Source organism: Mandrillus leucophaeus, unplaced genomic scaffold (genome assembly GCF_000951045.1).
Source record: "Mandrillus leucophaeus isolate KB7577 unplaced genomic scaffold, Mleu.le_1.0 Scaffold511, whole genome shotgun sequence".
Taxonomy (NCBI): Eukaryota; Metazoa; Chordata; class Mammalia; order Primates; family Cercopithecidae; genus Mandrillus; species Mandrillus leucophaeus.
Window position 1 is genome coordinate 1,381,573 of NW_012105487.1, and position 14,499 is coordinate 1,396,071.

General features: G+C 38.0%; 1 long non-coding RNA gene across 1 annotated transcript; it reads right to left on the bottom strand.

Moving 5' to 3' along the window:
- Positions 1–2,433: 2,433 nt before the first annotated feature.
- On the bottom strand, positions 2,434–13,841 carry LOC105551240. Its single transcript, XR_001007839.1, has 4 exons — positions 13,811–13,841; positions 12,117–12,186; positions 3,648–3,689; positions 2,434–2,601 (listed from the first exon to the last, which is right to left on the bottom strand). It is a non-coding gene; the product is annotated as an uncharacterized LOC105551240 (long non-coding RNA).
- Between the last annotated feature and the right edge of the window lie 658 nt (positions 13,842–14,499).

The window sequence follows — 14,499 nt, forward strand, 5'->3', positions numbered from 1 at the left end:
TTCTCCTGAGCTGTAGGGCTTTTAGCCTGACAGCCCTGATATGTCATCCTTCTGAGTATACACATCCTAATTGGAAATGTGGCATTTTATGCATACACACGCATGCAGTCAGCATAAAAGGGCAATCCATGTCTTAGAAAAGATTCATCTTACAGAGATAATATGCGTAGGGACGAAGTTGAGAAAATCACACCACAAATCACCTCTTTGTAGTTCTATGAGTGAGAAAGAAAATCTTCTAATATTGTCTACTGAGACTGAAGAATTTTTGTCCCCTCCCCCATTATTTACCTTTAATACCCATCACTTTATTAAATGAACAAATATACTTTTGAAAAATATATAAAATTAGTTTTATTGTAAAATGGTTCTTGTCCACTGACATATTGTGCTATCTTTTCAGTACAGCATATCTTACCTCCCATTCCTTTTCCATATTGTTTTGCACAAAGAAAGCTGCAATGTGCTGTGAAAGAACAAAGTTAACACCCTATCCCGGTGACTTTGTTCACTGTCCAGAATGGCATCTGGACATCTGGAGTAGGTGACTGTGTTAGGCTGTTTTTGTGTTACTATAAAGAAATACCCGAGACTGGGTAATTTAAAAAGAAAAGAGGTTTAATTGGCTCATGGTTCTGCAGGTTGTACAAGCAAGGCACCAATATCTGCTTGACTTCTGGTGAGGGCTTCAGGAAGCTTACAACCATGGCAGAAGGTGAAAGAGAACACGTGAGTCACATAGTGACAGCAAGAAAGAGGGATTGAGGGGAGGTACCAGACTTTTGAACAATTAGATTTCATGTGAACTAACTAGGCAAGAACTGACTTATCACCAAGGGGATGGTGCAAAGCCATTCCTGAGGGATCCATCTCCATGATCCAATCACCTCCCACCAGGTCCTACCTCTAACATTAGGAATCACATTTCAGCATGAGAGCTGGAGGCAACACATATTCAAACTTTGTCAGTAACCAAGGGGCTGGATGGTGAAGTCCTAACATTTTACCAGAATCTTCTTGTACCAATGTAGTTACGGCAAAAACCTTGAGGAGGTTTTCTTTCATCTAAGTTACATTGCCCCAAATAGAGGGTCCATTATGGTAGGAGGAATAGGGCTTTTGGTTGTAATGCATGCCTGTTCCAATGGTCTTTCTCTCAACACCAATGCTGCCACCAGTAATTCACTTTAAATAATTTGAGAATCATTCCATTAAGACTTAGTTTCAATTGAATTGAAGATGTGCCCTTAAAGTAGAATACTTCGAAGAAATGTGATTTTAGTATTATGTTCTGGGCTCTGGTCATGAGTATTGTTTTATGCGAAAAGATAAGGTGGGAGTTTAAAAATAAAACAATTACTCTAAAAGCAAAATTATGAACCATCTGGAGAAAGTTTAGTAATATAGGAAAACAATGATTCAAATTACACAGAAAAAATATGTTTCAGGCAAATTAGCATTTTTGCTTTTGTCTGAATATCTGGATACTTGTTATACTCTAGCCAGAATTAATCACTAAAAACACAGTCAGCTTGTATTTTCGTGATTAAAACTTTCACTATAATAGTTGCTTGTCAAATGTCAAAATCAATCTGGCTTGTTTGTTGACTTTCTACTTTTATGTACCACTCTTCTTTTGTTATATTAATTTTTAGACATGCTCATTTAGATCCACAAATTCATTCCAATGTTAATTCATTCCAATGTTACACTCCTGAGATTATTTTCTCTGAGCCTTGTAAAAGGTCTTCTTTCTGCTAATTCAATCTCCCAAAAGCATTTTCACAATCAACAAATATGAATCATGCTATAACATTTTGCTAAATCTAATAATCTACATTTTCTCAGTCTTGGATATCACTCACCTGCAATTACCCCACTGAAATGGACTTTTGTAATTTTTACAGAACAAGATAACCAGATTATGTTAATTAAAGTTGGAAGGCAGGGGCCATGTGTTGTGAGCTACAGAACTTGGCTATCTAGAAGATAATATGTTAGGGGTTGATTATACTGAGGCTTCCTCGAAACCTTTATAAAATGTGGAAATACTATTTTCCCACCCTGTGAATTTTGTGATAAAGTTGAAAAAGTCCTGACCTCAGAATACTAGACTTCTTTCCTCGTGGATTTTTTTTAACTTATGTCTATTTTCCCCAGTTGTTATTTTAAGGTATCATAACTTATTTTATTGAGTAGATTAGGTCTTGGAAGCCATTGGTAATTTTTCTATCTGAAATAATTATCCTCACTAATCTTCATTATTTAAAAAGTCTTTTCTAGGATATTTTGTTCATAAAATATAGAGAAATTCATTTTGTAGATCTAAATATTTAATAGTTACATATTTAATGAGAAAAAAACCTTCAATATATTTTCCTCACAATTAAAGGTAATGCTATAATAAATCACAAAATACCAAAAAAAAGCAACTTGGATTTTGATTTGGAATTATATCTTACATTTTTGAAGGGCGAACACTGACAACTTAAACAAAACATTATCTTTCACTGCTCGAATTCTGCTTCCTGGGATTTTGTTAAGGCTGATGGCTTTTTGTGTTGAAAAGCTTGATCTGGACTTTGTATTGAAAAGCTTGATCTATAAAGAAATGCAGAAACATAACAATTCAAAGGTAACAATTCAAAATATTCCAGTAAAGGACAAATTTGCCAGTGCTTTGCTGGAAACAAACAACAAATGAAGGTGGTGTGTATTTTTAGAAATATAGTTTGCATGCATTCAACATTACACATTTTCTATACAATATGTGCTAGGTAGGCACTGAGGATAAAAAGATTAACAAAAATCGGCTTCTGCTCTTATGGAGTTCAGACTTTAACTCTGTGTACTTGAAAGGGCAGGACCTTTGCATTAGTCTCACCTGACGTGTTTGGTAAAAATGCATTCTGTATTTGAATCTCTGACAGTAAAGCCCTGAAATATGCATCATTGATATGTTGTAACAAACTTCTTTGGCAATTCTTTTTAGTGCCCCAGATTAAAGAAATATTGAAGAGATCTGGAATACTGCTGAGGCTGGGGTTAAAAGTGCAGTCCACAGGCCGGGTGCGATGGTTCACACCTATAATCCCAGCATTCTGGGAGGCCAAGGCAGGCAGATCACGAGGTCAGGAGTTCAAGACCAGCCTGACAAATATGGTGAAACCCCGTCTCTACTAAAAATACAAAAACATAGCCGGGCATGGTGTCACGTGCCTGTAGTCCCAGCTACTGTGAAGGCTGAGGCAGGAGAATCGCTTGAACCCAGAAGGCAGAGGTTGCAGTGAGTCGAGATCGTACCACTGCACTCCAGCCTGGGCAACAGAAAAAAAAAAAAAAAAAAAAAAAGTGCAGCCCATAATTCCAACTGACCAGGATAATGTTGAGAGCATCACTCTGCCTTTCTTAGCATCAATTTTCTACTCCATAAAATGAGGGTGAAGGAACTTGACAGAGATAATATCTAAGGTCCCTTGCCACTGAGGCCTCTCTCAACTAAGGGATGTTGTTTTATTATGGCACTCAATGCTGGGCACAATAATACCTGGTTTCCCCTTTTTCTGTCAGCATTTTATCTTCCTGTTATTACCTCTGGGAAGGGATGGTACATCAAAAATACAAAGATAATTAAAAGAATCAAATACTTAATATCTGAGCTTCAAAAGTCAACATCCAGGCAGAAAACACTGTATTTAGAATATTAAATGAATCAGAACCACTATTTTCTTGAACTCCCTAAATCAAATGAACATTTCATGGGCTCATAGGATAGAGACCAACTTACTCAGATTAAACCACAGTACCGGGGTCAAATGAGATACATTTGGTTACAGAAAAATGATACTAAGTTTTATATATCTTGCATTTGTATCCTGGGATTCACGATTGCTTGTACATTACAAACATACTTGCTCTCAATGTCTTACTCATCCTTCCAGACCCAGGTTAAGAGTTCACATTCTTGTGGAGTCTTCTAGTGCTCCTCTAACAAAACACAGATATTGTCCATCTCTATTCCCACTGCAACTTGTATCTATTTCTGTTACACTATGTACTTCATTTTCTGACACACTATGTACTTCATTTTCTGACAATTGTAGCTTGGATGTCTGACTTGCTGTGAGTCTCCAAGAGCCTCCATCAGGATCTTGAATCTGACTTTTGTTCTCATTCAGTGCCATGGATGACCACATCATAACTACTCAGCAAACATGCCTGGGATTTATTGCCTTCAAGTTTGTAAAGTGTTTTATCATGTTGGAGAGATAAAGTGAATTTTTGTAAAATGAAAACAAGGGCAAAATGACAAGAGATGGGAAGCGGAGAAGGCTGATGAAGTTATGGCCATAAAAATCACTTAGCTTCCTGGCAGCCAGAGTGAAAAGACAACGGTGCTGAGCTCAGTAATTATCGTTTGATATAGAATGCTAAATTACTAGAAATGGCCAATATGTCCTAGTTCTGAACTCAGAAGAATTTCTCACGTGGCAGGATAGAAGTTCATAATAAACTCTCTTGATATATTAACAAGAAATGAAGCAAAATGTCTAAGGTAACATTATTTCACACACTTCTCCAGATACAAGGCAAAGTACATTTAAAAAAAATAAATAAATAGAGATGAGGTCTCACTATATTGCCCAGGCTGCTCTTGAACTCCTGACCTCAAGTGATCCTCTTGCCTTGGCCTCCCAAAGTGCTGGGATCACCAGGTAAAATATTTAATTATAGTTCTGACAACACACTGCTACACTGGAAGAATTAATGTAATATAGCACGTGCGTATCTTTTTCTTATGATCAGAATGAAAAAAAGGTGAAAGAGAATCTCAGGAAATAAATGACTAGCCTGTTCTGATCCTTCTGGAGAAGAAATTGTCTCCATAGGTTTTTCTAATGGGGATCTGTGACGTGTAGATGGTTCTGTCTTGTTGATTGAAAGGCAACTGACTTGCTTTAGAATTTAGGCATTTAGGCAGTGAGGCTGACATCTGATAAAATAATTAGAGCTGAGCAAGTGTTTCTTATCCCTGGAGGTCTGCTATAGTTAATACCTTCAGGCAGGGCGAAGACTTTTCTAAAAGAGGCCTTTTAGAAAGGCACACATGCTTTAACACAAAGTAAAATAAATCCTAGTGTTTCCTATCATTAAGAATGGACAAGATGAATTTAGCCGAGGGGACCGGGGTATCACAGGTTACCAGAAGGCTGCCATTAGCAATACTGTGACCTCGGTAGAATGTTTCATTCTTCACCACAATTGCATCACTTATGAGTCTATGAATCAGCCTTCTCAAAGATAAACTTAGTATGCAGTAAATTTGTGTATGTCCACATTTTTACATAAAAGTTCATGTCGTTTGTTGTCAAGCAACCTCTTTGCCATCAAATCTGTATCTCATTTCTACAATCACAAGATTTTATTCCAAATATTTGGCCCATTAAAATGACACAACATTCACAGGCTTATTGGGTCACAGAATAGTGAGGATGTTTTTATTCTTACATTTAGTCACTGAGGAAGAAGTTAAATAGGTTTAACTGCAACAAAGATCCTGACCACAGACATTTAGGCAAACAAAAAGATACAGAAAATATTTTCAATATTATTCTTTAAAACTTCCCAATTTTTAATATTTAGTGGGCAAGCAAAAATAAAAATGTATTTACTGGGAATGAGGATTTAAAGAAAGATTTTTCATGAAAATATAGAAAATCTTTTATTAAAATAGAACAAGTTGGTGGGACATGGTGGCTCATGCCTATAATCCCAGCACTTTGGGAGGCCAAGGCAGGCAGATCACTTGAGGTCAGGAGTTCAAGACTAGCTTAGCCAACATGGCGAAACCCTGTCTCTACTAAAAATACAAAAAATTAGCCAGGTATAGTGGCAGGCATCCGTAATCCCAGCTACTCAGGAGGTTGAGGCAGGAGAATTGCTTGAACTCAGGAGGTAGAGGTTGCAGTGAGCCAAGATCATGCCTTGCACTCCAGCCTGGGCGACAGAGCAAGACTCCATCTCAAAAAAAAAAAAAAGGTACAAGTGGCATTTAGTGATTTCTACTAGTTTGCTGTGAGTCTTACAACTAGTTCTTATTTTATTCCTCAAGCTTATATCTGCCCTAATTTTATAATTTTTGCCCTTTTAAATATATTTTATTTTTGGAGCAGTGTTACGTTCACAGCAAAATGGAGCAGAAAGTATAGAGTCCCCGTATACTCCCAGAACCCCCTCCACGGGCAGGCCCAGCCTCCCTCACGATCAACATGCTGCACCACAGTGGTACATTTGTTGCAAACGGTGAACCTACGCTGACAGTCATGATCACCCCAAGTCCATCATTATCACCCCAAGTCCATAGTTTACACCCCCGTGTTCACTCCTAGTGTGCCAGGCCAATTCTCCCTGACAATCACACACACAGGCCTGCATAGCACTTCAGTTACACACACAAATTTCCACAGCACTGCCTTAATGTTGAGCAAATAGTTAAACCTAGGAAATCAGTGCCCAGACATCAAAGCTACAAATAAAATATTTAGTCAGTAGGAGCCTTGAATGGGCTTCTCCCTAACCAGGAGCAAGCCAAAATAATAGAGAGTCTTATATTCACAGTGCCAGGACCCTTCTCGGGTGGACAAAATCTGAGACGAGTCAAGGTAACAGAGGCAGCTGTTTGAATAGATTCATTGTGGAGTCTAAGGCAGCTCTCCGGACCAAGCTGTAAAGAAGATGAATTAGAAATAATCACTCCGGTACCACAGTAGACAGGCCTTGAAGGTACTGGGCCTCACAGCTTAATCCGACTTAGCAACCATTTTTTGGCCTTTGACCTTCTAGTTAAAGCAAAATTAGTTACCTATAGACAGGCGAATGCTATACTACAGGTAGGCACATAACCCCAACCTATATAAGCACTAAGAAAATTGTAACACTTTGAGTTGGTCTGGTGGAATTATCTCCAGCCTTCTGCCTGTATCCGGTTACAGCAATAAATTCCCTTCTTTCCTAGTTTGTCTGCTTCTCATTATTGGGCCTGGAGAAAATGCGGCTGGACCTGGCTTGGTTCTCGGCATACTAGTGTTGTATATTTTATCGGCCTTGAAAATGTCTAATGACATATATCCACCATTGTGTATCATATAGAATAGTTTCAATGTACTGAAAACTTTATGTTCTATTTAATCATTCCTCCCTCCCCTCTATCCCCTGGCAACCACTGACGTTTTTACTGTCCTCATAGTGTTTTTTTTTTTTTTTTTCCTAGAATGCCACATAGTTGGAACCATACCTTTTCCAATCAGCTTCTTTCACTCAGCAATACGGATTTCTGTTTCCTCCATGCCTATTAATGGCTTGATAGCTCATTTCTTTTTGGCACTGAATAGTATTCCGTTGTCTGGATGTACCAGTTTACTGATCCACTCACCTACCAAAGGATATCTTGGTTGCTTCCCTGTTTTGACAATGATGAATAAAGCTGCTACAAAGATCATTGTGCAGGTTTTTGTGTGGACATAATTTTTCAGCTCACTTGGGTACATACTGAAGAGCAGGATTCCTGTGTCATAGGACTAAGTTTAGTTTTGTAAGAAACTGCTAAAGTGTCTTCCAAAGTGTGTACCATTTTGCATTTCTACCAGCAACAAATGAGAATTTTTACGGCTCCACATCCTTCCCAGCATTGGTGTTGTCCATGTTTTGGATTTTGGCCACGCTAACAGGCAAGTAGTGGTATCCTGCCCCATTGTCGTTTGTATTTGCCTAATGATGCATGATGTGGAGCATCTTTTCAGATGCTTATTTGCCTTCTATATATTTTCTTTGGTGATATATATGTTTAGGCCTTTTGCTTATTTAAAAAATCAGGTTGTTTATTTTCTTATTGTTGACTTCTAAGATTTCTTTGTATATTCTGGAGAACAGTCCTTTATCAGTCATGTCTTGTGCAAATACGTTCCCCTAGTCTCTGGCTTTTCTTCCTATTCTCCAGACAGTGTCTTTCACAACATAGAAGTTTTTAATTTGAATGAAGTCCAGCTTTTTTTTTTTTTTTAACAGGTTATGCACTTGGTGTTTTATCTGAAACATCATAGCCATAAACGAGGCCATACAGCTTTTTGCCCATCATCTTCTAGTTTTGTGTTTTACATTTAAATCTATAACCCATTTTGAGTTCATTTTTGTGAAGGGTGTAAGGTCTGTTTCTAGATCCATTTTTTTTCATGTAGATGTCCAATTGGTCCATCACCACTTGTTGAAAAGATTTTTCTTCACCGTATTGCCTTTGCCCCTTTGTCATATACCAGTTACTTATATATTATGTGGGTCTATTTATTAGCTGTCTATTATGTTCCATTGATCTATATTTCTTTACTTTTGCCAGTACCACTCTGTCTTTATTACCATGGTGGAATATTTTTAAATGAAAGGAAAAAAGTTATGGGGACACCATAAAACAAAAGCCACTTCTGAGGTAGAATGTTTTCCAAGTGTTTGCAAATGTTAATATGTAGTTGAAGTTATAGATGTGTATGTAAATAACCTGCTTGGTTTTTTGTTTTTGTTTTTTTGAGACAGGATCTCACTTTGCCACACAAGCTGGAGTGCAGTAGCATGATCTCGGCTCACTGCAAACTCCATCTCCTGGGTTCAAATGATTCTCCTGCCTCAGCCTCCCGAGTAACTGGCATTACAGGTGTACACCACCACACCCAGCTAATTTTTGTATTTTTTGTAGAGACGGGGTTTCTCCACGTTGGCCAGGCTTTTCCCAAACTACTGGCCTCAAGTGATCCACCCCCATCGGCCTCCCAAAGTGTTGGGATTACTGGTGTGAGCCACTGGGCCCAGACTAGAGGTTTTTTTTATTTTTTATTTTTATTTTTTTACATAAAGAGCAAGAAATTATACAATTCCCTTCTGTCTTATTCACAATTCTAATTCTTCCCTCTTACTAAAATTCCATAAAAGGCACATGTCTATACTGTCGACTTCCAATTCAGCTCTTCCATTCTTTCTTGCTTTCCCAACAGTTTATTTTAAAAAATGACAAAATAAAAAAGCTGGAAAAATTGTGCTCTCTCGCTCTCTCTCTTTTTTAAGACGGGTTCTCACTCCGTCGCCCAGGCTGGAGTGCAGTGGCGCGATCTGGGCTCACTGCAAGCTCTGCCTCCCGGGTTCATGCCATTCTCCTGCCTCAGCCTCCCGAGTAGCTGGGAGTACAGGCGCCTGCCACCACGCCCAGCTGTTTTTTCTTTTTTTTGTATTTTTAGTAGAGACAGGGTTTCACCGTGATAGCCAGGATGGCCTCGATCTCCTGACCTCGTGATCTGCTGGCCTTGGCCTCCCAAAGTGCTGGGATTACAGGCGTGAGCCACCACGCCTGCCCCGAGTTGTTCCAATATTTTCTTTTTTAGGGGACTGGGGTGGGAGACGGACTCCTGCTCTGTCACTCAGGCTGGAGTGCAATGGCACCATCTCAGCTCACTGCAACATCCGCCTCCCAGGTTTAAGCCATTCTCCTGCCTCAGCCTCCCGAGTAGCTGGGACTACAGGCGTGCACCACCACACCAGGCTATTTTTTTTTTTATTTTAGTAGAGATGGGGTTTCACCGTGTTGCCCAGGCTGGACTCCAACTCCTGAGCTCAGGTAATCTGCCTGCCTTGGCCTCCCGAATTACTAGGATTACAGGTATGAGCCACCACGCCCGGCCGCGTTGTGCCAATATTTCTAAGAGAAGGGGTGATCAAAGAATCCAACTGATCAAGATAAGGAAGGAAGAGATAATCACCTGGGACTATAACAGCAAAGTTTAAAAAATGATGTGCCTCCAAGAAATCACAAGGAACACCCAAGACTGATTTGAGATTCAAGAGAATGGGGCCCCCGAAAGAAATTAATTTAATATATAGGAAAATAAATTTATATTTGTTGATCATGGGACCTTATGGACTAAGATTTTTATCAGCTACCTTTATCACAAAGTATCAGTTTATTAAGGAAAGTAGATACAAGTTTTAAAAATTGATAGTCAAACATCCCAATAATAAAGGAACTTTTAACAGAACTCATGTCTCAAAATCTCACTATTCTGCTCTGATTTATGTTTTTCAGATTGTTTCCAGTTCTTGAAGACGTCCACATATAATTTGACAAAGATGTAAACATCGTGCAGATGCTGCATTGAAACCTGATTTTTATCTTAGCTTTATATTGTAAACATTCTACATGATATACCGTTTTTAGATTTATATTTTAATCATTGTATGCCAGTCTGTCACATATCAAAATCTACTTCAATCACATTTTCCAATTTTTGGATGTTTGGGATTTTTTTGTTTATCTTATAATAAAGAATGTTGCAAAGTACATTTAGGGCTCTAAAACATTCATATGGCTTATCCTTTAGGAATTATCTTCAGCTTAAATTCCCAGAAAAGAACATTCTCCTGATGCTGATTGACTAATGTTACGGTTACTGATTTGTAAAATACTTGGCTTTATTTTTGTCATTGATATCGTTAGGGTAGTTATGCTTGCACTGAAAAAACGTCAATAGTAAGCATTATTGTTTTAAATGTTTCCATGTTAAGTGAAAATCTTTAAACTTTGAAGAAGCTTAAAATCATGCTACACAAAGATGCCAGTATTGGTCACAGTAAAATAAAAAGAAGGGTGTAGATGAAAAAGCAATGGGTGAACAATATTTTAAGGTAAGGAAAAAGATTAAGGCAAGACAAAATAAAATGAATTCAAATGTACGTATTTGTTTTCTACATGACAATATAAGAATACCTCCTGCAGGTCACAGTGAAGATTTTTGTTGCCTTTTAAAAACAAGTGTTTGCCAAAGACTTCAAGGAATATGGGATTATGTAAAGTGACCAAACCTTTGACTTATTGGCATTCCTGAGAGAAGTAAAAGTAAACAACTATTTGAGGGAATAATTATTTGAGGGAATAATTTAGATAAATCTCCCTAATCTTGCTAGAGAAGCCCAAAATCAATGCTAAAGAAAACAATCTTAAAGACAGCTGGAGAAAACGGTCAAATCACCTATAAAGGAAAACCAAGCAGGCTAACAGCAGACTTTTCAGCAGAAGTCCTACAAGTCAGAAGATTGGTGGCCTACTTTTGCCCCTTTAAAGAAAAAAACATGCCAAAATTTTAGAACGTTATATCCTGCCAAAGTAAGCTTCATAAATGAAGGAGAAATAAAGTCTTTCTCAGACAAGGAAATACTGAGAGAATTTGTCATCACGAAACTGGACCTGTAAGAAATGATCAAAGGAGTTCTAAACATGGAAACAAAAGGACAATTTTTACCATCAGAAAAGCTTACATATGATGGCCAAGTGTGGTGGCTCATGCCTCTAATCCTAGCACTTCGGGAGGCTGAAGGGCAGGCGGATCACTTGAGGTCAGGAGTTTGAGACCAGTCTGGCCAACATGGTGAATCCCTATCTCTACTAAAAATACAAAGGTCAGAGATGCTATAAAGCAATGAAAAACTCCAAACACAATCAAAACTACAGAACAACACTACAACAGTAACAGAACCTCACATATCAACATGGACCTTGAATATAAAGGGCCTAAATGCCCAGTTTAAAAGATAAAGTGACAAATTGGATTAAAAAGACAAGATCAAACCATCTGCTATCTACAAGAGACACATGTACTGGCTAAAGATACATACAGACTCAAAAGAAAAGGATAGAAAAAGATGTATGATACAAATAAAAAACAAAAGTGAGTAGGAGTAGCCATTCACTTATCAGATAAAACAGACTTCAAACTAACAACAGTACAAGGACAAAGAAAAGCTTTATATAATGATAAAGCATTCAATACAACAAAATTTAGCTATCCTAAATGTATATGCACCAAACACCAGAGCACCTAGATCCATAAAACAAATACTATTAGACCAAAGAAAACAGATTGATAGCAATCCAGTAATAGTGGGGTACAATCAATATTTGGGTGATGGGTATACTAGAAGCCCAATCCCCAGCATGATGTATGTAATACCCATGTAACAAATACATGTACCCCACTGAATTCAAAATGCAATTAAAAAAATATAAACAAGTGTTTTTATCTTACCTCAAAAGTCATTTGGCTCTTGCATCTGTAGAAACAAGGAAAATCCAGTCAGTTGTTTTTTTCCTTATTTCTAGGAAGAAAGGTTTATCTTTTATAGTATTTCTCAAGAAAAATAACCCAATAAACAGATAAGAAATAACAATGCTGTCTCCAAAATTCCTCACTCTGAAATTAACTAATAATGCCCAAAGATTAGAAATAGACATTGTACGTATGTTATACATACATATCATATCTATACATATTTTGCACACAAAAATGTGCAAGTTTAAAAATTTCCCAATCTTGCATATTAGTTGATTCATATTTTTCAATATTTTTTCTTGAAGTGACATTACTCCATTACCATATTAGAACATTTTTAAAGATAATCATATTTTTTTCCTTGAAGATCTGAGACCATGAAAATTATGGACCTTATCAGTTTAAATGGTTCTTTAATGAATTAGTGTTTCAAAAGAAGATTGCCTAAGAAGAAATCAATACCATTGTTGATCATTATTTGATTTTCAGTTATAAAATAGACACTTTTAATGATGTGGATGCTTCCAAATATGTATGTGATAAATTGTTTGCAATTTCCTCAGCATTTCAAAAGTGAGTGTCTTCAGATTAGCGTTTCTAAATATATCCCTGTTCAAGGGGGAAGAAAACCCAAGATGTCTCCATTTTCTGATTTTGGTCCATATCTGTTGGATAATATAAAGGGAAGTGCACCTGCTACCATGTGGCTATAAGTTTTTATAGCATATTAGAGAGTCAAGCAGTTTGGTGTGGCAAGCTCACACAACCTTGTGGCAATAACTCAGCAAGTGTGATCAGAAAGGCAAGAGGGTGTGCTTAGCATCAGTGAGGAGAGTCATAAATAACCCAATGCCAATCCTTTGAACACTGACCCAATGCTTTAATTTTGAACAGTAAAATCCAACTACATATCTACTAGACGTACCATCCAGTCTGGAACCCTGATTCTTTCTTCTCCTCAGAAGGAAGCCACATTTCTTCTGTGAATCACTGACCCATGTTGCTAAAGTAAAACATAAGAAAAGCTGTTCCTGCACCGAATCCCTGTTGGCTACATCATAACCCATGTGATTGTGTCTATGGAAATAGGAGTAAAAGCCAGTGGAATGCTCTTTCCTATTTCAAGGAAAATGTGTTTGCTTGGGTAGTATTTTCCAAGATAGTAAGTTGAAAACAAATAATCAGCCCTCATCCCATTCTTTATTCTGAAACTGATGATACCAATAAATGTAAGAAATAGTTACTGTTGAATATACATAATCAAGTGCATTCATAGGTGAATATTGTGCTGCCACATAATCCATCACCTGCTTTACTTACTCGCCAGGACAACATATATTAAATTTGCATAATTTTTTTCCTGAGAAAATGGCAAAACATTAAGCCGTGTTGCTTTTAAAGTACATACTCATGTAAGTAACCCCTATTAAACAGTATTTTATTCTGCAGCTCTATATTATATGGGACTAAAGAAAATATTTTGGTTTGCTTTTGCTGCATAACAAACTACTTCAAACGTTGGTGAACTAAAATAGCAACTTTTCCCCAGTAATAGGTCAGCTGGACAGTTCTGATATGAGCCAGCTTGGTAAGACTGGATCATGTAGGAGGGCCCCACTCATGTGTCTGTTGCCTTAGCTGGTTCAGCAGACTTGGCATGCCTTGCTTACCTGGTCTGTCATATTCCAGGAGGCCAGCCTGGGCCAATTCACGCGGTGACAAAAGAATTCCCAGCAGCAAAGAAAGAGTGAGCTCCAAGGTGCAAACAGTGGCCACACTCTGCTTCAGCTGCATTTGTTTAGGCCTCCCTAACCATAAAGTCACATGGCCATGCCTAGATTCAAACGGCAGAGAAGTAGGCTCCATCCCTTGATTGGAGTCAATGAAAAATACTGTGGGTGGTTTTTTGTGTTGGTTTGGTTTTTAAAAATCTATCACAGAGAAATGCCGGAAGAAAAACAAACAGCTGAGCGGTTACATTTCAACTTTTCCTTAACTATTTATTTAGGCCTTTCTGAGACTAGAACTTTGCGTTGGGGTGGAGAGATGGGGGGAATCTCCAGGTTGCAGCTATAAACAGAGATTCCTGAGAGTCTGACATCCAATAAAGAACAGAGTGTCCGCTTTGGAATTAGAGCTTCAAATTGCTGCAGTTGAGAAGAAACGTCTCTGCCCCACACATTGTCACCATGTGGAAATTACATCTTCCAAGACATAAAGTTACCCTTTGGAGAAAACATCGAGCCAGGCTTCCAGTGGATTCCTGTTGGGGTGATCAGACCCAACACCAGGTCATGGGGGCAACGAAGTCCGGTGGTGTCAAAGGATTGAGAAAAAGACAGTTTGAGAAGTAAAGTGG